At 43.0% G+C, this 25,387-nt stretch overlaps 1 long non-coding RNA gene across 1 annotated transcript in view; it reads right to left on the reverse strand.

Annotated features, from left to right (window-relative positions):
- Positions 1 to 19,125: 19,125 nt before the first annotated feature.
- LOC139798693 (uncharacterized) overlaps positions 19,126 to 25,387 on the reverse strand; it is a 55,291-nt gene continuing 49,029 nt past the window's right edge. The window contains exon 3 of the long non-coding RNA XR_011726918.1: positions 19,126 to 21,540. This is a non-coding gene — a long non-coding RNA (uncharacterized lncRNA). The remainder of the gene's footprint in view (positions 21,541 to 25,387) is intronic.

The raw sequence follows: 25,387 nt of genomic DNA on the forward strand, positions 1-25,387 counted from the left end.
TATATCTTCACATCATAAACACAGAATTATGTTTAAATTTCATTACTAAATGGGATTTCAGCTTCATACACCATGCCTAATCCTGCCCGAGAAAAGATGCATAAAACCTCCTGGCAAATTCCAACAGACTTTGTGGAAGTTGCATATATTGATTAAAACATCAAGGAGTTACATACAAACCAATAATGAATTACTTCTTGTTGGAAGATAAAACTTTGTGATATTTAAAATTACAGACTTGAAAGTAAGTAAAATTACCCCTAATTATGCAGAAGGGAGCAACACCTTAGCAGTAAACAAGATAAGCACCTCAAACAGCACTAATAATTTTAATTAACATTTTCTAGTTTCCTTTCACCTCCTTTCAAGGTCATCTGCTACCTTTTGTTGGTACAAGATTACAGCACAGTGTTAAAAACTTACATTACATTACTAATCAGTTTGATAAAAACCCCTACTTCCGGGACAGATTTTTAATCTGTTAAAAAAAAAAAAAAAAAAATTCCTTAATTTTGTGCAAAAGCAAATATTGCATTGTTTAAAACTGACCACAGGAAGGATTTTTGCAGTGAATTGTTCTCAGAAGTCAGATTCCAGCAGCTGGGACTCAGTTGGTCATTTGGGGACTGATTCTGAACCAGAGGCGAAAATTCTTCCGGGAATGCTGGAAAGCCCCCTTAAAACACCTTATTTTGGGTGTAAAAATTTAAAATTTGGATTGTGCTCTAACAGTTGAATATTCAGATTGCAAAGTTCAAAAGGTTCCTAAAGTGTGAGGACTAAAAATGAAAACTTGGCCAAGTGTGATCATCTCTGCAGTCTTCATGTTATTTTTTTTTTTTTGTTCAGCACCAATTAATAAATGTGTGCTCGAGATTTATGACTTTGCTGAACTGTCTCTTTTTCTTTGCTAAAAAGTCAAAAAGTTGGTAGGAAAAGGGCTTTGTTATACCAGTGGGTTTGTTCCATGCCACAAATTTAATGTACGAGGTCACTTGGAATATAATGTGTAGTGAAAGAATCTCATTAGGCTAAAATGAATGTAAAATGTGTCAATTTGATCCAAATGAGAACTGTAGTAAAACCATGTTTGATGTTCATGTGCAATAAATCTTTAACATTTGTCTGTAAAGTATTAGAGAATCCACAGGGAAATCTCTATTTGTGATAGCTGCACATTTTCAATGATTTTTCCTATAATCCTTTGTTGACATTTAGCATATGGTACCAGAAAAGAAGATCCTAAAATGAGAATTATTACTTATTATTCTAAGGTAAACAAAGATGGACACCTTGCAGAAAGGGCTTGGAGAAAGAGAAGGATCCTGGAAGCTTTGCTCTGGCAGCAGGGGCTGCTCCGAGTCCCTCCGAGGTGAAAAGGGATGAAATGCAAGGTGCCCTACCTGGCTGAGACTCAATTCCGTGTTCAAACATCTGATGGCCCCATCCTGCCAGTTGGGGTTTACTTTTGAGATATTCATATTGTTAATTACTGTTGTATTTCAATTTTCTCCCCAGTATTTTTGCTCTCTCAGAATAGCTTTATGGTTCAGCGGACCGAAATGACTAAAATGAAAGATTTCCAAGATTTCTTCTGGGAGTAATTTACAAAAGACCACAATTTTTTAATTGCTCCTGATGTTTAGTTCTGGATATCTGGAAGAGGAGAAATCAGCCCAACTCTTTTAGTTGCCACACCAACCGTATCGAATATGTGGGGGTTTTTTTTGGATTTTGTTTTTTTTTTTTTGCTCTCTCGCGGTTTTCTCTCCTCGCAGCCCCTGGTCCCCGTTTGGAGGGCTGGGCTGTAGCAGTGCTGGGGTGTTTATATTTCTGCAGCTCACACTTGCTGTCACAAGAGAGTTATGAGCTATTTACGTCCTTTGAGGAGGCTCGGGGAATAATGGGTGAAATGTCAGAGACAATTAGAGAAAAATGGAGGCATTTCATTTAACCAGGAGAAGGAACACGGAGCTCGTGCTGAACGACTGAACCCCGAGCTCCACGAGATTGCTGCAGGAGGAGTTATGGCAATTTAGTCTTTAAAAATCTATATAAATAAATAAAACAAAAAAAAAAAAACCAAACAACCCAACCTTACAACACTCACATGCCAAAGGTTGCAACACAAGCTTTGGCAGGAAACACAAAAATGCTCCAGCATGGGAAAAGTCTTCGAGCAAGCTTGCATCTGCGCTGGGTTAGGTTTTCCTGCCAAAGCAAGAGGAGCTTTCTGAAGCCAAGGAATGGCTTTGTGGCCCTAGGAACAACACTGGGGAGCTGGGCACCACCATGCCCCGACAAATCTTCATCCCCATCTCTCCCCCCAACCCACGCCACCTTTTCTTTTTTTTTCTTTTCACAGGGTTTGTCCGTGGTGTGGTTGCTGGGCAGCCCCTTCATCAATAAATGTGGTGTTCTTGGGTGAGTTTTCTTTGGCTTGCAGTCTGCTTTACAAAACCACTGCATACTTGACAGTTTGCCCTAGTTAAAAATTCTTTGGTCAGAGAAAGCCCGGAGAATGAAACAGTATCTGGTGTTGTAAAATCTTGACCAGATTCTGAAATATTGCCTAAGCCCCTGTCAACTCGAAGGTGATTTCTCCAGGTCATGGTTTAGAGGGGAATTGATGGCACAGTCTGCTGACTGCTCAGTCTGCACTATATCTTTTTCAGGAGCACACACAGTCACCTTTAGCATTCACTGCTTTCCAATCCTCTCTGGTTTTGACAGTACATTTACTTCCACACACAGATTACAAGCTAAACCTAGGACAAGGAATCCAGAGAAAAAAAAAAAAAAAAAAAAAAAAAAAAAAGCCTCTTGGCTTACTGCTTTTTTATTTCTCTATCTGAGGGATTATCAATTACCTAATAACCTAATAACCCTGGGAACAGGGTTCCCAGGTCCACTGAGACTGAAGCAGGGGTAATAACACTCAATGCTACCTCAGCCTCCTCATCCCAGCTCTCCCCCACTCTGCTGGGGGCAGGTCCATTACCCAGCTTGCACAGCTGAAGAAACTGAGTCACAGAAAAATGAAAGGTCCAGCAAGCCAAAGGTAAATCTGAAATAAAATACAAATTCCAGTGCTATGCTCTGCCTGTCCAGACATCTTCAGAGGATACAAACTCATGGAGTGTCCAACAACTTTGCAATGAAATCTCACCCCTGAGAGCCCCTTCTCTTACAGCTTCTACCTGAACTCACAAATTAAAGGGCTGTGGGTAAACATATATTTTTTTAATATTATAATTATCACACCAGAGTAATCAAACTGCTTTATTTCTAAGATAGAGCTTAAGCATCTCCTTAAAACTGTAATGAAACAAAACACAAGCTTTAGTATTTTGCCAAAGAAGGGTAAGGTGTTGGGAAGAGTCAGACTGGACAGCCCAGTAGTATAAATTATCAATCATTACATTAAAATAAGTTCCATATATATTTATGACACAAGCTCTGACTATCACACTTTTAGAAGGTATTTTTCTGAAGACAAATTACAGCAAATCTGCCCATTCCTTGCTCAGGAGAAACCAGGCTGGCCCCTGCAAGGCCAAAACCCCTTCCAGTTTGGTGGCAACTCCTGTGATCTTAATTAGAGAGAAAAAAACCCTAACTCTGCATTTTTCTTATCAACCCCAGGCTTTTTTTGTACCACATTACTGCTTCTTTTAAACTCTCAAAGCTTCAGCCAGCTCTGGGCAAGCTGGGAATGCCTGAAGGATGAACTGTGCAGACCTCTGGATGAGATGTCAGTGCTGCTTCCCTGATGGTTTGGTTGGGTTGGATGGAGTTAGGACGGGCTGGATTGGGTTGGGTTGATCTGGGGTTTCAGTCTGGATCAAGCTTGAACTCCTAAATTGACACTAAGAGTATTTTTGTCCATTCTTTGGGCATCGATCACTGCCACAGGGCAACCCAGGCTGACCCACACATCCCCCAACACCATCTCCTGGGATGGGAAACCCTGCAGAAATTCAATCCTGAGCTGACAGCAGGAACTGCTCAGCAGTTGTGATGCTCTCAGGACAAGAGGTGACCTGCTCAGCTTCCCAGGCACCAGTGGATCAGGTACAGATACTTTTAATATTCTTAACAGTTCTTTTTTCCTTGGCCTCACTTCATTCCCTTCATTTTGAAACTCTTGACAGCCTTTCATCAAATGCTTCTGACAAACTCAAAGAATATCTAGACTGGGCACTAATAATTTAGTACTGTAATTTTATGGGTATTTTAAAGTTCCTGAGCATTACTATTATTTTATGGCATGATTTTTCCTCCTTTTCTTTGGTCTTTCTTCCTATGTTCTTTGTTGGAATTATAGGTGAAATGTATTTCTTGGCTGCTGTTTCATCTTTTGTTCATACAGTTAAATATTGCACTAGTTAAATACTGCACGAGGCCCCCACATTAAAACTTTATTGTATTTTTGTATTTATTTTTGGCCCGGATCTGGGGGCCTCTCAGGTCCAGGCCTTGTGTAATTTTATTGGCTTGTGGGTGGAGGAAAGAACAAAAATGAGGTTTGTGGCCAGAATGTTATCTTTGGCTGGATGCATTTCTGGGGGGGCCTAATTCTGCTCTGATTCATAAGCATGTAAATCTCCAGCAGCTCCACTGAAAATGAAAAAGCTGAAGTGATGTAAACCTGATGTAAATTAGAGCAGAATTACCTCTGTGGTGCAGGCAATGGAAGTGTTTTGCTATTTATGATTTAGCTGGGAGCTGCTGAGGAGCCTCTCTAAAGATAAGAGCCACCTATAACTCAGTTGTGGGCATCTTTTTTCCCTTTTTTTGACTAATGTCTGCAAGCTAAACTGGAGATTAAAATTGCTTTTCAGTTTTTTGATGAGGCTACAAAACTCACCATCCTGAGGACCACAGCTGAATTTTGGTGAGGTCTCCCTTGAGCGAAAGGCACCTTATTCTACCCCACTTTCCTGCTAAAATAACTGTGGAATCCGAGCACTAAAACCGAGGGATTTCAGCCTTAATCACTTCTTTTTATAAAATGCTCTTCACGTGACCAGTGAGTGCTCCTCCATCCCCTGGAGCTTTCCCCCCATGTTCAGCAGCTCATGTCATGGCCACCCCATCCTGCTCTGCTTCCATCCCCACGGCCTCTTTCCTCCCCAAAACCTGTCTCCCCCTCACTTCTTTGCACATTTCTTCGTGTCGTGTCTTTGGCTTGGAAATGACTTCTCCTGTCAGCCAAACCTTCTTAGTCTACGCTTTAAAATCCTTCTGAAATTTGGCTCGCTTTCCAAAGCTAAGCCTCAGCTCCCTTGTTACCCTCCTAAATATAAAACATTTTTATTGCATTAAGCCATGTTGAAAAGGGAAAAGTTAAAAAAAAAAAAAAAAAAAAAAAAAAGAAAATGGAAAAGAGAAGAAAGCAAATCCCCTGACCCCACGTGAGGGAAGTGGCTGGTGTCACACAGCAGAGCATCACGTGCCTTTTTGTTTTGTCTTGGTATCATCTCACTTGCAGAGGCTTTGGGCTCCCTGTCTCTATCCCTTCTTGAGTGTCTCCCACACTGAGCAGCCCCAGCACAGACATCACTAAAGGAGTTGTTTCCAGGCTGAGCTGGAGAGTTTTGGTGAAGGAAACCCCATCCCAGTATTGATCCCGCTGCAGCACTTCCTAAAGAGAAAACTCTTTTCCTGGGGAGTAATTTAGCACCTTTCAATGATGTTGAACTTAATTTTCCTCTACAACGTGAGGAAACCTTTAAAATTAGTTATTTATATTTTTATGGGCACGTTTCATTCATTATTTCAAATGTAATTTTAATCATTTCAACAAAGAAGGGTCTTAATATTCCCAATAATGGCTCTTGTCACTTTAAATATTAAAATTCACATTAGGAATTCCCAGGGCTACACGTGCATTATTTGCATTATAGATTGTGTGCACGTCTCAGTCTCTATATATACATATATATATATATATACATTTATCCACACATATATATTTTTAGGAAAACACAGTTCCAAATGATCCTATCTGAGTTGAAAACACGTAACAAACACCAAAAGCAATTAGTGATAAACAAGGTCTTAACACTCCAAAATTAAAAGCTTCTAATTTTCAACTTTAAAGAAATCCTTATTGTATAGCAGAAATAATTCCTCATAAAGTGTTTCCAGCATTCAAGAGAATGCTTTTAGGACATACAGCATTAACATAATTTTTTCGACTGGGGTTCTCACAGGACATCTGATGAAGTCTCTGCCCTTACTTTTAATTGCGTAGGCTGCATTCTTAATTAAAAACTGTACAAATGGATTTTATGCCATGCCAAAAGAAATCCGAGTTCATTAGTTATAAAACCTTTTAAAAATTGATGTAAATATGTGAATTCTTTAAAAGTTTGAACTCGGAGTCTTCATTTATGTTGAGCAGCCTTTTATCTAGAGAATAATGAAGCCAATACAAATTAAGATAACCAAAGTTTTACTTTTTCCTTTCCCTCCTGTTTTTTTACCTCTCCCTCGATCTTTTTTTTTTTTTTTTTTTTTTTTTTTTTTTTTTGGTGAATGTGGGTGGTGGATGTCCAAGAGTCAGGGGGGTTATTTCTTTATATCATGATGCTTTCCCTTGAAGAATCAAATTCATTTAAACCTAAACTGTGAAGAAAATTAGAGTGGGAAATGAACTGGCCCTTTTGTACTGGGTTATATAAATATAAGTTCATATATCTTTTATTAATTCTTCATATTAAAACACAATCATATCATCTCAAGCCAATAAACTTAATGGAAATCTGTCAGACTGTAACTTCAGAGGAAAACTCTGGACAAGGCTTAAAGAAATACGTGCACCTTATTGATTCTTGTTTTAAAATCAGTGAGCTGTTAATTAAAATGCTTTTCCATAACTTGACAAGACCTCAAATAATGAATGGGGAAGTCTGGGAGGTTTGTTTAACCTAACAAACTGCTAACCTTTCATTTTGCTGCCCATTCATCTGGCTGCACGGGACCTTTTCCCTTCCAGGAGGTATTGCTTCACCTTTTCCAGTTGGTGGCACCAACCTGATACCCTCTGTGGTTACACAAAATACTACATGTGGTCTGAAAAACCCTGGGAATGAAGGGCTGGGACTGAAGTCAACATTTCCTGAGTTAATCTCCAGCACTTCACTTTTTGCCCCAGCCCCTGTGCCTGCTGTTGGGCACCCAGGGACACGTGAGCAGTGAAAAAAAAAAACAAAACAAAAAAAGCAGAAAAAGGGAAATTGAAACAATGGTATTGCCATTCAAAGCCAGATTATATACTGGTGTTCTGGCAAAAATGCAAATCAAACAATAAGCAAAATAACCTGTACAAGGAACCCCTCTGTTCCTTTCCATCCTCCTCTGTGGTTTGTGCTTCTGAGCCCCAGCCGAGCGTGGCACAGGGGTGCTGAAACACCACATGAAAAGCTCTGTAAGTGCTTGTGACATTTACAACATGAGCTGAGGCAGGAAGCACCAGAAGTCTCACAGGAGAGATGTTCTCCTGAGTTTCCAACCCAATTTGGCACGGTGAAGAAGTCAGATAAGACTTTTGACAGGCGTCTGATTTCCTTTTTTTTTTTTTTTTTTTTTTAAGAAACATAGTTCAAAACCACTCTACCTTCTGAGATTTGCCCATGACTACATCCTACACATCATGAGAACAATATCCCAATGTAACCCAATATTTTGTATTAGAAGCCCAGCAGATGGGAAGGAACATTGGAACCGTCCCCCAGCATTAACCCCCAGCTCATCCCCCAAAGTCAGCCACTCAGTAATCAGTTTAGGGCAGGAGCAAACTGTAGGGAATGGGGTGATTCATCAGCAATTTCAGGCAAACAGACTTCTCCACACACACAAACTCCTTTTACTGGACTGCTTTACTATTTGAAATTTCTGAACACATTCATAAAGCTCACCCTGAGAAAGCAGCCAGAAGGAATCACTGAATGTAATGCTTTAAGGAAGCAGGCAATTGTAAATCTGCTTTAACAAGGTCCAACAGTGCTGCTGGTGTTGGAGTGAAATGTGGCATTAAGAACACCACCCCGATCCACTTTGAAACTTGTGTTTTATTTTTCCTAGCAGGAAGGGAGAGTTTGAGGCCAGGCAAAGTCAGAGATGTTGCATCAGCACAAGGGGCCAAGTGAACAACCAGAGACCCTGGGAGCAGCATCCTTTCAGACCCCACTTTCTAGAAAGTTGCAGTGGGTCACTCAGAAAGCAGAGGTGGAGGAGAGACATGGAGTGTAGCACATCCTACACCTCCCAGCCATTTGGGATCATTAAAACTGAGCTCAGGGGCACTCCCCAGCTCCTCTCCTGCAGCACCAGGACTGTGCCACTCCACCTGGTCAGCATCACATCCGACCTTGGCCACTGCTGAGGAGGAGCAGTCCATTTCCACAGCCACATCTTTTGACTTTAAGATTTCATTATCTATCCAACAATCAACAAAATTTTAGTATTTGCAGAAGTTCTTTCAGTCTGAACAATGAAACACGAGACACAAACCCTGTCCCTTCCAAAGCACGGGAAGATGCTCACCCAGAGCTCACATCAGCATTTCTCTCACCTGGCTTTGAGACCTCTATTGTAAAACAAATTACCATAAAAGATGCCCTATGGTCCTAGAAGAAAATCCACTTTCCTAACACTCCAAATCTTCCTTTCAAAGATCACTGGAAGGATTCCTCTGCAACATGGAAGATGGATCCATAAACTCTTGATCATGCACCTACTGCCCAGCAGCCAGCCCTGTTTCTCCTGGGATTTCTACTCTGTGAATGAAGCCACCAAGCAGATCTTCAGCCTCCTCCCTATAGCACCACACCAGTGTTTCTGCCAGCTCCATGGCCTACCCAGAAGTAAAGGAAAACATTTCTTCTACAGACAAATTCACAGAAGTGGACACAACCAGTCCTGCACAATTGATAGTTTTATGAGATTGAACTCTGTAAATTTTTTTAAATCTTATCCCTCTAGATCCAGTTTATGTGCACATTTGAACAATGACTTCATATCCTTTCCAGAGATTCTGGGATTCAGTCTCCTCATTTGGCCAACACAAATCCCCAAGTGCCAAGAATTTCTAGTTTTTATTTTGCTTTATGCTTGTCTTTTCCTTGTTCTTTTACAGGATTCCTCATCAGACCAGTCAGTCAGTGGAATGATTCCAGTTTGCTCTGGAGGAAGATGTGTAAATCCCTGAAAGGGTTTGAGAAATTCAGCAGTTCTGGTATCTCTGTCTCTCATTTTCCAACTTTAAGTCTTAAAACTTCATCTGCTGGAAAGGACTGAATTTACAGAGGTTTTATGTTTGCTTTGCAGCCCATCTTCACCAGCAAACGAGGAGTTTGCTGCTTGAGTTTTCAGACCCTTTTCCCTCTGTAAAGTTTAAATTAGTGCCCTGCTCTGCCTGAACCCAATGACTTCCACAGCTGTGCAGGGAGTACACAGCAATTTTCACACTTGCTAGCCAAACATTTCTTCACAAGATTCTTTTGTTTATGTTGTAAACTGCAGCCACAAAATCATCTCCAAGTTTTAATTTTTTTTCTTTCCTAGAAGCTACTTTTCCAGCTGAAGCAGGTCCCTGAAGATGTATCCTGACTCTGAATAGATTACATTGCATTGTGGCAGATATAACCCATTAAAACCAAAATCTCCTTTAATTTTTTTTTTTTTTTTTTTCCTGGCTATGTGGACATTTGAGCTCAGTGCCTCATTATGAAGCTCACAGGTGAGCTTGTGGAATATTTTGGCCACGAGCTGGGAAACAGATGCCCTTGCTACACACCTCTTCCTTCCAGCATCGTGTTGGGTCAGCAAGTGGAATTGCTTCAGGTAACACAGAAGGCTCTGCAGACAGACAGGAGCCTGGATCTCTTCTAGGGGTTAAGGATCCATTGCAAACTCAGGTGAAAATTGGCATATTGACACCAATTTTGTGATTAAGTCCTGCCTGTTCCTCTGCTGGTGGCAACAACCTCTGAAGGGAAAGGTGATGGGGACGTGGAAGGTCTGAGGGACCTCAGCACAGCAATAGGCAGGGGGTGACAGGGACAGGAATGACTGGACACCTCTGGGAGGTACAAGTGGGTTGGAAAGTATTCAACTGGCTCATGTGAACATGCTGGTTGTTTATCCTGGTGTCTTTCCTAAAGCTGAAAAGCTTCATTTTTTCCCTCAACAAAACCAGTCCAGGCCCATGAGGGACCAACAGCCTCTCCATTTTTATTCTTAAAATATAAGGTTAAAATACAGTTCCCAGGTACCCTCTCACGTACCTGAAAGACAGAACCAGCTCACATATGGTAACTCCAACAAGGAGTTATCCAGCAGCAAGGCTGGTGCTCAGCTGGGTTCATGTGGCCTCCATGGGCACCAGAGGAAGCAGGGAGGGTCGTGAGGATGAGGAGGAGCAGATGTTGGCACGGTGCTCAGCAGAGCCACCCACTGCACACCCATCCACCCATTGCAAACACACATCCATTTCACACCCACCCATTTCACACACCCACTTCACACCCACCCACCCCTCTCACACCCACCCAGCAGCACGTTTCCTCCTGACCTCTGCAGGGCCAGGAGGTGGTAACAGCTTCTGGTGAACATGACTAATCCCAGCAATATTTGAACCAATAACCCCGAGGTGAACAACTTTGCAGCCTCTTAACATTTTCTCAGACTTCCTGGGCTGATCTTTTAGTTCCCAGACCCCCACACTGCCTTCCCCTGCCTATAAATAGATCTCTGCTTTTAAAATTGGGCTTGTTTTGCATAACGTATCTTGTCTGGAATACAATTTATATTTTATCACAAGCAGCAACTGTCCTATTAAACAAGCATTTTTCCTTAGGTAATTAAGGTCCATGCCAGGTTTGAGAAGAGCTATGCAGTGCTGTTACAGGACATATCTTAATGTAATCAACTGGATTAGGTTCCAGAAATCATAAATATAGAATTTCAGTGCCTGTACCTCTGTAAACGGCATAGCTTTCTGAAAAGGATATGTTCCTTCTTTCCTCCTGTTACTCATTTTAAAAAAAACCCAATAAAAGCACCATTTTTTCCAAGGCAGGTTGAACCCCCAGCTTTGAACACCCACCTTTACAAACGAGGGCAGAAGCCCCGAGTTGCTCACCATGGAACCAACCCTGCCACCTTGTAAGGAAACCCTAACGAGGGAGTGGAGCGAGGATCTCTCTCAGAATAATCCGAATTTCCTTTTTGCTTATTTAGCCCCTTCATTTCCTACCCCAAATTGGCACCAGAGCCGGGGGGCTCAGGAGGGTGGGGAGAGCGCGGCCACGGGAGAATTTTAATTTATCGCGGGCTCCTGCCCCACTGTTGAGTCCCCTGCTCGGGGAGGGTAATGGATGGAGCAGATGTTTGACACTGCAGCACCTCTTCATAACTCCACTCTTCAAAAACAGTTTTACAAGTGCTCGCTGGCGTTGGTTCCCATTCAGCACAGGAAACTGAGGTCATGGTGAAACATGAGGCCCGGGCAGGAGCTTGAACTCATGTGCACTGCAGCTGGGCCCATGTCTTCTGAGCACGTTAGCAAGTCGTGGAGCAGCCATAATTTTTAAACTTACAGACAAAGAAATGAGGGTGTTGACACCCTCACTGTAACATCTGCAAAGGGAAAGGTATGAGCCCAGCACTACACGGACAAAGGGTGGGTTTTTCTTTACAGTTAATTTTGTTCATTATCGAGATGCGATTATATTTAATGTGGAAAAATTGCTTCAGGTTTCAGCATCAGCACCAAAAAGTTACTTTCTGGACCACGGTTTTCTTAGCATTGTTTTGAAGTAATAACTCCAAACCCAAGAGATTTTTCTGATCATCTGATCTGCCTTTTTTTCTTTTTTTTTTTTTTTCGGATTATTATTTTAACATTCTCGTGTCTGAATAAAGAAATCTTCCCAGCCATTCAACACAGGTAATTTTGAAACTTTCAAAATAAAGATAACATAAGGCTTGTGCAGTTGGATACACCAATTACTTTCTGCTACCTTCCCAGGGAAAGCAATGAAGGCATTTAGGTTTAGGCACTGATATTTGGTGCCCATTTGGACAACAATAGCAGGGCACCAGCACCAGGAAGCTGAGATCTGAGTGGTTCCAAATCCCATATCAGAAGTTTTTCTCCCACAGTAACTTCAGATCCTTTCCAGTGCAAGTGCCTCAACAGCCTCAGGGATTTCTTCAGCACTTTCATGAAAACTAATCCCTGCCTGCAGCAACCCTCTGCTCATCCCCCAGCAGCACGTGGGAGATGAGATCTCTACATCTCTGCTCTCTCTCTTCCATCTACCTCCAGACACAATCCCATTGCTCAGCCTCCTCCTCCTCAAAGCCAGCCCCTTGGTGACCTGCTGGCAAATTCTGAAAGGAGCTGTGGTTGGACAGTCTCAGGTATGCAGCACAAAATCAGTGTTTCTGATGCTAAAAACTGCCAGCAGTGTCAAAAATGAAGGTTCTGGCAGTCAGGTGACACCAGAACCTCCAAAGCAGTTTGGGCAGAGATGTTCCCATGAGGCTGGGCTGGGCAACCACCTTCCACCCACCCCTCAGGTCTCCCCAGTGCAAAGAATTAGTGGATTAATGCAGATAAACCCAAATATTTCTTACACAGCCCTCAGCAGCACCTGTAGGAAGAGCCACAGAAGAATCTTGATGATTCTGCCCCAGCTGCTCACGTGGGCTGCATGAAAAGAAGGCTGTGAAAGGTTCTGTTGGGTATAACAGAGTGGCCTGTCAGGGGGAGATCCCTTTAACTCCTAGAAAAGCACATTGCTCTCTTTACCTGTCCTTCTTCACCAAGATAACATGCAGTATTAGGAGGAAAATCTCTTTTATAGTAAGATAACCTGAATATTTGCTGCCAAACTTCTGCTGTCCTGCAGCAGTGAGAGCCTGAGGTGGGTGACAACCAGGTCCTCTTCCCTCTGCACCCGGTGCCACAACCCTGAAGCTAAACCAAGGGGGAAAAAGTCACACGTGTGGTTCACAACTTTGTTTTCTCAGCCTGTAGCAGGGGTTTGGTTGTTGTGGGTAACCACAGCCCCCAGCTCCAGGTGAGCTGCAGGACAAAGGACAACCAGAGGACTTCTCCTCCTGTCCCTCTGCACTGAGAAACCACCCCTGACAGCTCCAAGTGAAGCTGGTGAGAAGCTCCCTTGTGTCTGCTGGTTTTCCACAGGTCTTTTGCCAATTTCCACCAGCAGTGGCACTTAGAAACTGATAAATTAAAACATCTGTGGAGAGCTTAACAGCATCCGAGGGACAAACCCTCTCATCCCACATTAGGTGGCCTTGCATCTCCAGAGCTGGAAAACACAGGAGAGGAAATGTTTCACAATTAAAGACAAGCCTGCATAGTTTGGTTTGTTGATAGTCTTGCAAAAACAAACAAAATGACTCCTCACCAAGGTTTGCCAGAAGCCCAGAGGGGTTGGTTTTGGTTTGTTTTTTTCTTTTTTCCTATGGGAAAATAAGGCAGCTCCGTGAAACTGTGGGGAAAATTCGAGCTGACAGCCCAAGATTAAATTCACTTTTCTACTGCTGAGATGGCAACAAGTTGTTCTGTTCTGGCTTGGCTCAGACAATCTGGGCTGTGTCTTCTGCAGACATGAGCATGCCTGGGGTGATGGCCAGGCCTGGCTCTCAGGGGTGACACTTCAGGGTCCCTCTTTCCCAGGACAGGCAGAGCAAACATCACCACCAGCAGGAACCCCCCAAAAGGCAGAATTTTACCCTGTGCACAAACCACAGAGGGGGTGATAACCTCATCTGGAAGGAGCCTCGGCTAAGTCTGTGCCCGGGCAAATGACTACAGGAGGCAGATGTCCTGTCCCTGATTTTTTTTTTTTTTTTTTTTTTTTTTTTTAAGAGCATTTTGAAACAGGCCCCCACCAACAATAATTTTTAAAGGAAATGGTGATGACATCTTTCTAACCTCAAATCTTCCATTAGAGGAGGGAAGGTCCCATGAAAACTTTTGATATAGTGGCTGTAGATGCTGGAGTTGGAGCCTGAAGCAGCCCCTGGAGCTCCTTGGCTGTCCATGTCCTTACCCCTCTCCCTCTGCTCCCCAGCCTTGGCCTGAACTACGGGTGCTTAACATCCTTTTAAACCATTTTTGGTTAGATACTGGGAATTCTTGGCTTTAGACACTCAACTTATGATATCCCATTTGGGTTTAAGTCTTAGCACAGGTGTGAAACAAGACTTCTGTGCTCCTTGGAAAAGTTACTGGGTTTACAATTAGCAATGAACAATGTCAGGCTCTGTGCAAAGCCTGCAAGTGTGAAATCTTGTTCTGCCAGTAAATTGCTGCCTTTCCTTTAGCATTGCAAGCCACACTCTCAAGTTTATTTGAGCACATAAAATATGCTAAATGTTTAGTGGCACTGCTGTGTAAAGAAGAGTTGGATGAAGTATATATTTTTAAATACAGCAAGTAATAAAACATTGAGTAAATTCCCAAGAATATCATTTTGGGGCAAGTACAATAGAAAGCTTAATGGAATATATTCCCAGATCTGCTGCTATGATTCCTTTTTTTCCTCTTCTGCTTTCATCTTCTCACCCAGTCAGTGGTCACTGGGATGGGAGCTGTGGGGAAGGGTTCAGCATCAGACACCTCCAGTGTTGTAGCAACAAGAGAAGGGGGTGAGGTTCCCACAGGGACATCCCCACAGCATCCCCACAGTGCAGAGCTGCTCAGCATGGGGCTGGACTCTTGTTTGCAGAAGGGCCACATAAAGCAAAGAAAATGGAGATAAATTGGGGGAGGGAGGGGGGAGGCAAAGAAGCCTTCAAAAATTCATTTTCTCCAAATTTATTCCCTTTTGAAAATAGGAGAAATAACCCTGTGGGCTTTATCAGAACATCACTCACTGAACCTGAAGTTCTAAATGGAGTTCTAAGTAGCCAACCCTGATGTAAAACTCCAGGAGAAACACAAGTTCTCCTGGAGACAGCTGGGATGCTGCTCAGAGCCCTGCTCCAGCTGGGAGGGAAGAGCCCCATCAGTGCTGCTGCTTTCCACACCCAGGGCTTTGCTTTGAGTCAGGTGGTGCTGTAGGGGTAAATTATCCAAATTTAGGCCCAAGTCCTTCACTGAGTAGCTTCTTACCTCAAAAGGGCTTTTTTTAATCTTGCTGCCAATCAGGTTTTGCCTCTTTGCAGCACAATTCCATCCCAGGTAGCACAGCATCCTCCTGTACCTCTGGCTTAGCTGCTGGGCTCCAGATAACTGTTTATAAGTTATTTCAATATAACTATTTATAAGTTATTTCAATTTAACCAACTGCCTGCTCTGCAGTATCTCCAAGATGATGCTCTCACATTGCTCTCAGTTCCTGCTGCCTTTCAGGACTATTCATTCATTCCAGAAATGGGAATCTCTATTCCATAGCCTCCCAGAAAGATAAACATAGACTTCCTAACCCCAGGAGATATATTAAGAGGACAAAAAAAGCAACAGACTCTGACACTAAAGCTCTCATATTTTACTTCTATCTGTGCATTCTAGAAAGTTAATTTTCAGTTGTTTAAATTTTTAGCTTGTCAGAGAGAGCTGTTACTTTTGTTGTGAAGAAGCAGACAAATGACCATTAAAAAAACTGCTCAACTACTCTAGTTAGCTTTACTTAGAGATATATATTTATATTAGAAAAAATTCTCAGTTGATACTGCTAAGAAGTTCCTTCTATCCTGCATTTGACTTCTCAGTTAATATAGTGCAGCACTAATAATAAAGGAGATGTTCAAACTGCAACTGCTCAGCCCAGAGCAAGAAGTCTTTGAGCACAGAGAACAACTTTTAGTGCAGTTTGCTGGATTTGCCCACCTGGTAGTATTTTGGGTGGATTTTACCTGCATATAAGTGTTCATTTCCCATTCATTTCCACAGGCTGGAAGTCTGCCCTTCCAAAGAGAGAAATTTCAGCATCTCTAATGAGAGGCCAATTCCCAAGCCCCACAGCATGGCCAAATGATATTTGGCAGAGATCTGTCTTTTGGGGAGTTGGATTGATGGAGTTTTTCCCCATGCAGCACAGCACTGGCAACGTTCAAGGGCTGCAATTCTCTTTAATACATTTTCCTTTTAGGAGTGCAGACAATTTTTGGCCTACATACCATGTCCTCCTGCCTGGGAGCAAAAAGCCCCCAGGTACCACTGCAACTCCTCCTCCCCCAGCCACCTTCTGCATCCTGCAGAGAGCAAAGAAACTCAACAACCACTCAAAGCACAGAGAAGGGGGGAAAAAGTGCATCCCCCATCCTGGCTTGGTTTGGAGATTGAAGGTAATCTGGTAATGAGGATTTACCAGATGATAATTAATAAATGTACTTGACTACATCTGATTTACCTATGACCCAAGAGGAAACTTTCCCAGGGCAAGAAGGTTTATTTTACATAAGCCTAAGTGTTGACCTTTTTTTATTCCAGCTTGAGGGAATGTGAAGTGGTTTGTATGAGTCAAGGATGGGCTTTCACCTCTTCTTCCCCACAGGAACTTTACAACTATCCTGAGAAAACCAAGCCAGGGTGCTTAACCCTCTGCTAATGCCACACACCAAGGAACCCAAGGAATTAAGTGGAGGTAGACCACAAAGAACACTGAGGATCTTAGTTCTCTACAATTCAGTAATAGCATTTTTTTTTTTTTTAAAGAAAAAAAGTAAACCACTGCAATAACGTGCAAGGACACCATACATAGATCAATAGATAGATAATAGACAAGAACAGGGAGTTTATGCAGCTTTGTAGAGATTGTAAAGACTTATAGTGTGCCTGGAAAAAGCCAAAGGGCAGCTGAAAATATCAGGGGTTGATTTGTTTTCACAGCCATGTAGATTCTAATGTTAACCTGCACTTAGCTAAAGGCACTTCCTACCTCTAACTGTGAATAGCAGCCAGCAAGAAGGACAATTACCCCCTTCCCAAACCAAACTCTAATACACTTCTGTACATGAAAAACTCCTTTAGGTTAACAGTTGGTATTACTCGTTTTGGAAGCAGAAATATGTATTTTTCTACAAATATTCAACAGTTTCTCTAAAACTAAAGAATTTGAGGAGACACTCTTTTCAGTAACTAAACACACTGACTTTAAATTCTAAATCTTGTGAGACCATTTCCTGGGTCCCTATAAAAAAGCTTTCTAGAAATAAAACCATTAAAATGCTAATGTAACCTATACAATTAAACAGAAGACCTGCTGGAGACCAGAACTAAGTCATACAAAAGGCTTTTCTTAAAAAGCACTCCCAGAGTTTCTCATATTTTCCCTTTTAAAACCTCAGCACAACTTTTGGTCGGGTGCAGATAAACCTAGAGCAATTCTACACAATGAAAGGAAAGAAGGAATAGAAACATGGTTCAGCACAATTTCAGAATTCCAGATTCCCACCTCCTTAGGGAGACCTTTTCCTTATGGCACAGGTCTGCACTGTTAGAGACCTTGCTATGAAATAATGAGAAGTTGGGGGGAGAAGGAGAACGAGCATGGCTACCTTAGAAAATTCAATTAATTGAAGAGACAAAATAATTTGTCCATCTACTTAATGCCACTAGCTGTGCAGCAAAATAGATTGCCCTGGGAAAAATAGATGAATAGTAAAATAAAGGAGTTGCTACCAAGTGGGGAGAGCTGAGAGGTCCTTCCACACCATCAGATTTTATGGGAAAAAGCACTTTTCAAGAGTTCCTACTGCCCAAGATCCTGGGAGTTCCCCCTTTCAAAAACCAGCATTGCACCACAGTGGTGTGTACACATTAACACTAAAGCAGAAAACAAACTCAGTGATTAATTTATTATAAATACCTGTAGGCAGCTTCTAGGAACTGGTGCTTCCCATGTCCCAAATCCAGTCTGGAAACACGTGTTAGCCATGAATCCCCTCCTTTTGCTCCAGGATTCCTGGCCATGGAAAGGCCTTTCAGCCCTGCTCCCCATCCTGCAGGAGGGCCAAATGGTGCTGGAAAGGGGGAGAAAAACTGCCCTGGGACTGAGTCTGAAGAGCCCTGGGTTGATGAGGGGATTGGCAGCAGCTGAACTCAACTTCCCAAGGAGCTTCAGCTGGAGGAACCCAACTGGTGGCTCAGCTGCAAGCCCCATGTTGACTTTTGGTGGCTTTATTCCACCGTGGGTGACACTGCCATGTGCTGTGCTTCACGTGGATCTGAAAAGCTCAGGTTCTCTCCTTACAGACTGTATTTAGTTTGGATGTGACCCTCTCTCTGGTTTTATGATAAAAATGAGAACATAATTCACATATTAGCATTTCAAAACCTGTACAGCTGCAGAATGAGTAAACAGTGGAGTGAGTAATCATTCCTGATCTGCACTGGAGAATGAGGGAGAGAGAAAAAAAGAACACATCAGTTTGTGGTGTGTTAAACCAACAAAATACATTTTGTACTGCTTAAAACATCTCCAATTCTTTTTTTTTTTTTTTAATCTGTGTTTTAGAGGTGACAGAGAGCTGAGCTGATTTCAAATAAATTAATATCCTTTTTCATATAAATGTGTTCGGAGAAACTCGAAACTGTAGCATAACCTATTGATTACATTATTTGAATTAAGTTTTAGAAAACCTACAGCTGTTTGCTGTCAAAATTTAAACCTACTGTCTATTTTCAGCTGTGCACTTAATACAGGTTTCACCTGGTGACTCAGTAACATTTTCATACAAAAGTACATGGTCAGGGAACATATGTTCAGTGTTCATACGAGGCTTAAGAGTGACAGAAGGGGTAACAATTAACAGTTCTGTTTTTCTGAGTACACAGGGTCCAAGTTGAAAGTTTTTCCTGGGATCCTTCCAAAAAATCTCTGTTCCTAGTGCCTTGACCTTTGAGGAGTTTGGAATCAATGAGCCACGTTGCCTTCCATAAGGGTGTCAAGTGCAGAATAAAAAACCGCGTCACATCATTTTTCACCGCGGCCAGATGAGGTCTGAGTGCAGGAACAAGGAACAGGAAAGCAAGAACATCTGAAAAATTGACTCTGCAAGCTGGAATGTGATTCTGCAATAAGGGGCAACTCTTTTTCCTTTTTTTTTTTTCTTTTCTTTTTTTTTTTTTTTTTTTTTTTTTTTTTTTTTTCAGGCAGGTTGCAGACAGATCTGGGTCTCAGCCTCCCACCCCCGGGGCCCCCCGTGTCAAGGCGCGGTGATAGAGCGCCCTTCATTTCTGCAACATCTGTAAGGCATAGAGCGACGTATTAATAGCTCAATATGCCAATCTGCCACTGTGCATTTTGACCTAGCAGGGACCAGAAGCATGGAAGGTCTGTAAGGCAGATGTGGGAACAGCAGCAAGGCTGGAAATTAAAGGCAGACAGGAGGAGTTTTGCAGGGAGCGTTGCGGAGCGGTAGTTCTCCTGGAAGAGGCTAATGCTGCCAGCTCAGTTAGGAGGTTAATAGAGCTAATCTTCTGTATCACTATTATTTATAACATGTTGTTGGACTTAATGTTTATGAAGCTCAGGCTGTAGAGTGCACATCCAATTATGTTTTCTTACAGCCATGGAGGGTTTTATGAAAAGGAATATTGAGTGAATACTTTATTGCTGAAAAATATTGTATTGGTTAGAAGGGAAGTTAATCCAATAGGAGGTAAAAACAGTAACAAAGGCTACAGCAAACATGAGATGCTTTAAATTCATTGCATGACATTCTCACCCTAATTATTAGCCCACACTGGGAATAAAAACAGCACCCTCGTCTTCAAGTTATTATTTTTTTTTTTTGCCTTTCCTCATTTTTATTGCACATTTACATAAGACTTGTACGCCTTGTACTTCTTCCAGGCAGGCTTATAAGGTTTCTTTTAACCCTTTAGTTCTCTGTCCACAGCCCCACAGGAAGGTTAACCTGCACCCTGGGGCAGTGGAAGGCAGGTGGCAATGGGGCTGGGGGGGAGGTGGCCAAGGGTGGCCATGGGTGCAGAGGTGGCTGGAGACTCACCTAGAGCCCAGCAGCTCAGATGGATGTCCAGCCCCCAGAGTCCCTTGGGTTTGGAAAACTGGAACAGAAAATCTTGGAGGAACAATTAAAAAAAATTTTTTTGGTAACATTTCCAGTATTTCCTGCTTCTAATTGGACTGGAAATATTGCAAGAGCAAATCTTCCTCGGGGCACGGAGGAGCAGCCCCACACCTGGCAGCAGAAATGTCCAGTGGACGGTTGAGTAAAGCAAAAAAAAGAACAAAACCTCTTTGAAAAATGCCCTGGCTCTCCTGAAAGACCATTGTTTCTACAGTTAGGGAGAGGAGAAAGAATGAAGTGGGGTTTTGTGGTTTGTACTTTATGCTTAATATAAGGAGAGTTAGAGAAAGTATGACTGAAGGAAAAAAATGGTAAGGAAGGAAGATTAGTCAGTTAATAAAGGAGATTTATGTTAGTGACGGTAGGTAGGCAAATTGCACTGCTAAATGGGGTATGGACTTCTTTTATGTGGACAAGAGAATTTATCAATTTTATTTAACTGAAACTGCACCATAATCGTGTCCTCGGGGCCTGGGCTGGAGGAGACCCCCAACTCCTGGAGACACAGCCTGGAGGCACCCATCCTGGCTGGGTGCAGGCTGAGAAGGGTGCAATCCTTCTGCAGCTCTTTTCAACAAACTTTTTTGCTGTGCAAGGGGGGTCCCTGGGTAGTATTTTCCCCTGCAGTTTTGAGGATTAGTTTTTGATCTGTATCACAAGTCACAGGTGCTCCTGGGGCCAAGGCCACTTCTCCATCAGTGCTGATCAAGGGCAGCTGAGCCTCAGGAGCCTCAGGAGATGCTGGTGGGTGGCACAGCTGTCTTACTGTCACCATTGTCACCCAGACTGGGCAAAAAGAGGCAACCACACAAAGTGTGGGCAGATAGTTGGTGTCTGCCCTGTGTCCATCTGGCCTGCATTTCTTCCCAGAGTTTTGGAAGGCATCTGTGGAGCCAATGGCTGATGAATTTCCTTGGAAGCCTTCACGATTTGAGGCTGCATTCTGTATGTGCCTGGTTATAGGTGAATTTCTAAAACCACCTGGGGTTGCTCTGGAGTTCTGTATGATGTTATTAAATTTGCTGCTTCCAGCAGGAATTTGGCTCCTCGTGTTACAGATGATGAGACCTGATGAACTGCTATAAATGTGCTATCTGCCTGGAGCTGAGAGAGCTCCTACTCCAGGGCAGGGTTTGCTAGAACATGAACAGTTTAGGACAGGAGCTCCAAGAGGAGCCTTTTCCTCCACCAGCATCATCACTGCAGCCTCCTGTCTCCCTAAGACCTGACACAGGGGTGGCTACAGGATCAGGGCCCCAGAGAAGAATCAGAGCAGAACAAAATATGGTTACTCCTCTCCAGATGGAAATAAATAAAGCTCAGTGGAAGGTATTTAATTTATCATTTATGCACTTGAATCTATACTCACCCAAATCCTCTACATATGTCCTTAAATGCCTGCAGAAATCTCAGATTTCTCTTCTTCAATTACAGGTGCCATACAAAGCCTGCTTCCTATTGAAAAAAAAAAAAAAAAGTACTCAGAAAAAAACACATTCTTTCTGAATCCCTAAGCACTTCAGAAAATCATTAATGTGTTTTGCAAAGCCAAAAATATTTCCCTTTCAAAACCCCACCCTCTTTTCCAGTGTCTTCTGAGAAAGCAACAAAGTCAAATGCAAGAGCAGAGAGTGGCCAAGGGGCCAGGAGAGGCTGAGATGGCTGCTGGAGGTGAAGGTGGAGCCAGCAGGGATGCTGAGGGGTTGGGATGATCAGATCATTGGCTGAACACCCCATTTGCTTCTTGGATCCTACAGATGTTGGCTAAGGACCACCAGCAGCAAACCTGAATGTCTTATGTTTAGTTTTGAGAGAAAATTCAGCATTTTCTCTTCAGCTAAGTCTAGGATTAAGGTCTAAAAAGGCAGGAGGCTTCCTGGCTTGGTTTGTGGCCGAACTTCAGGACACTTAGTTGGCATTATTGCTACATCTTCCTTTACTCTTGCAAGGGCATTTAGGGTATTTACATTCTGTGGTGTGAAAATATTTACTTTTGCAGTAGACATATTGGAAAGGTCAAATATTCAGAACAGTCTAATAGGAAAAAATAGTGCTCAATTTAACAGAATAACATTTAATAGAAGGAAAGTCTTCTAAGCTGGAAGACTATCAGAAAAACTAAATTAAAAATCAAGGATGCCAAAACCTCTGTGCTGTTTCATAGCTCTGTGTGTGGACAGCAGACAGGACCAAAGGTCCCAGGCACTGAGGACATCCAGTGGGATTCCTTCAGTCTAAGAATTGATCCTCTTCTGGTTTCTGGAGTAAATTTTTGCTTCTCCATGAGTGGGGGCAACACACAGCACTTTATTTTTAATTCTGTCTCCTCCTAAATCAGATTTACTTGTGCAAATTTCAGTTCTCTCACAGCTCCCCTGTGTGGAACCTTCTTTGTCTGAAACTCTGTAAGGCAGGGAAATAAAAGAGGATTCAGAATGGTTTTTTGCTAGATCCATCACATTCCAGCCATGGCTCCAGGTGATGGCAGCCAGGCCATGGAGCACTGAGCCCATGGTGGGGATGTTGAGCAACCTGAGCTGTTCAGCACGGGGTGAAACACTCAGACTGCTCCAGAATTAAATGATGAATCTGAACTGGGGGATTCTGAGCTCTGAAACACAGGGGCCAGTCTGGGAAGTTGATGTCCCCTGGAGATCCTGCTCACAAAGTGACTTCTCCCCAAATCTACCACAAAGTGGTTGGGAAATGCCACTGTCTGGGTAGCAGGGACTAAAGACATGCAGGTCTAGGGACCTCTTACCTGTCTGGCATCTCTTTTGTACCAGGAAACAATGAAGGAACAGGAATGCATTCTGCAGGCTGAGGTCTGCCTTCCCCCTGCAGAACCATGGTACCACCCGTGCCAGCCATGGACCAGAACAGAGCCATGGTACCAGCTGTGCCAGACATGGACCAGAACAGAACCATGGTACCACCCCTGTCAGCCATGGACCAGAACAGAACTATGGTACCAGCTGCGCCAGCCATGGACCAGAACAGAACTATGGTACCAGCTGTGCCAGCCATGGACCAGAACAGAACTATGGTACCAGCTGTGCCAGACATGGACCAGAACAGAACTATGGTACCAGCTGTGCCAGACATGGACCAGAACAGAACTATGGTACCAGCTGTGCCAGACATGGACCAGAACAGAACTATGGTACCAGCTGTGCCAGACATGGACCAGAACAGAACCATGGTACCAGCTGTGCCAGACATAGACCAGAACAGAACCACGGTACCATCCCTGCCAGCCATGGACCAGAGCAGAACCACAGTACCACCTGTACCAGCCATGGACCAGAACAGAATCACGGTACCACCCATGCCACAGAACCATGGTACCACCTGTGCCAGCCATGGACCAGAGCAGAACCACAGTACCACCTGTACCAGCCATGGTCCTCAGCAGATGGAACCTGTCAAGCTGGGACTGATTTTCTCTGGTTCCAATAAGCTCTCCAAGCTGAGCTGTAAAACATCTCCATTTCCTCCTCCTGCCCTCGCTGCCTGGCTGGCTGAGGGCACTGTGAGGAGGTGACAGGTCTCTCCAGGCAGTGACCATCCTGCCAGCCCCTTCCCCTCCCCACTGCAGGCAGGGGCTGGGCAGGCCCTGGGGGGTCAGGAGGCTCCTGCATTCCTCTGCTTACAGGAGATGGCCAGGCAGGGGGCTGTGCTGAGGTCATGCAGGGCCACTCTTCCTGCTGCAAACAGGAACCTCCAGCAATGCTAAACAAATCAGGCTGCCAAGGGGCTGCTTTTTTTTTTTTTCCTTTTTTTTTTTTTTTTTTCCTTTTTTTTTTTTTGTTCCTAACTTTCCCATAAAAAGATTCAGGTAAATGTAGCATGACGAGCCAATTTAAGCCAATTTCAAAGTTATTTGAGTAATTGGTTATTAAGATAACACTCTCAAATTTCAATTCAGCAATTATCCTCTTAAAGATACAGAATGTAAGTATAGGAGGCAATGTGTGTGCATTAAAGCTGCAGAGGCCCTTTTTTACAACAATAAAACATGTAGGCATCCACATACCTTCTAATCTCAGTGAACTGAGACTTATCTTCTAACATGTGCAACCCTTCTCTGTTGAAAGCAAGTGTTTCTGAATTTTGGAAAGGGAGTTGACTATTATTAGTGCTCATAAAGATTAAGAGACTAAGTGAAGACCCTCCTTTTAATATATGTAAGCTCCTTACCCATAACTTAAGAACCACAAGGGGACAGAACATTGTCTTCCCACAAGGCTGCACTGCAGACTGATGCAGAGTGTGATGATGGAAATAATGGCTTTGGCAGAAGTACTTGGTTTGGAGCCAATTTCTCCATCCTAATGAATGGTGGAATTACCACAGAAAAGCTTTACAGTTAGAAGAAAAAAAAAAAAAAAAAAAAGAAAAAAAAAAAGACGAAAAAGGAGAAAGAAGCAAAAATTTGCAGCTTATTCCCAGTTAATCAACCCCACAGGATGGATAGCCATGACCAATTATTATTCCCAGATACTACTGGTTAATCAGAAAGCACAGTTAAAAGGACTTGTGTTAGCTACTTGGCTGCTGAAAGCAAGAGTGGAGAAGCTGCAAATGTTCACCAGCAGATTAAGGTTATGCAAATGCTGCAAAGTTTCCTACCCTGGCAAAGTTGCCTTTCAGGAAGGTGAAGTGTTGTGTTTTGGTTTTTTGGTTTTTTTTTATTATTCTCAGAATGGCACCAGATGGGGTCACATTGGCTCCAGATCCTGCTGAAGGGAATGTTCAGGAGAAGAAAGGGAAGCACCAGCCCAGGGCAGCAGCTCCGAGCATCCCACAGCCCCCAGCAGCACAGCTGGGGCTGGGAACCAAAGGATGCAGCACTGGGGGTCTGTGGCTTTTTCTGCCTGCTCACTCAAGAGCCAGCTCAAGCCACCTTAAGTGAAGAGAGCAAATCCTGCAGGAGAAGAGCTCAGGGTTTTTGTTCAGGCTCACACACTTGGGCATGGAGCAGCAAACTGCAAAGGACCCAACCAGAGCAGACAGGAAAAGAACGTGAAGCTGGGGCTGATTTGCTCCTGCTGAAAGTTAATATGCTTCCCCTGGAAATTTCCGTGGAGCTAATCCAACTCTTTGCAGCTGAGAATCTGGCCCTTTTGTGTTCAGATCAGTTGTAATAATTAAAGATATATTAAGGCAGCCGAGAGTGCAGCGTAATCAGGACTGGGAGAAATACTTCAGAGTTATTTTAGCTTTAGTCTTTATGTTTATTTTTCTGTGACTGAGATTGTTCAAATAATACATCTCCAGGGAACAGAGTAAAAATATAGAT

Source organism: Heliangelus exortis, chromosome 7 (genome assembly GCF_036169615.1).
Source record: "Heliangelus exortis chromosome 7, bHelExo1.hap1, whole genome shotgun sequence".
NCBI lineage: Eukaryota > Metazoa > Chordata > Aves > Apodiformes > Trochilidae > Heliangelus > Heliangelus exortis.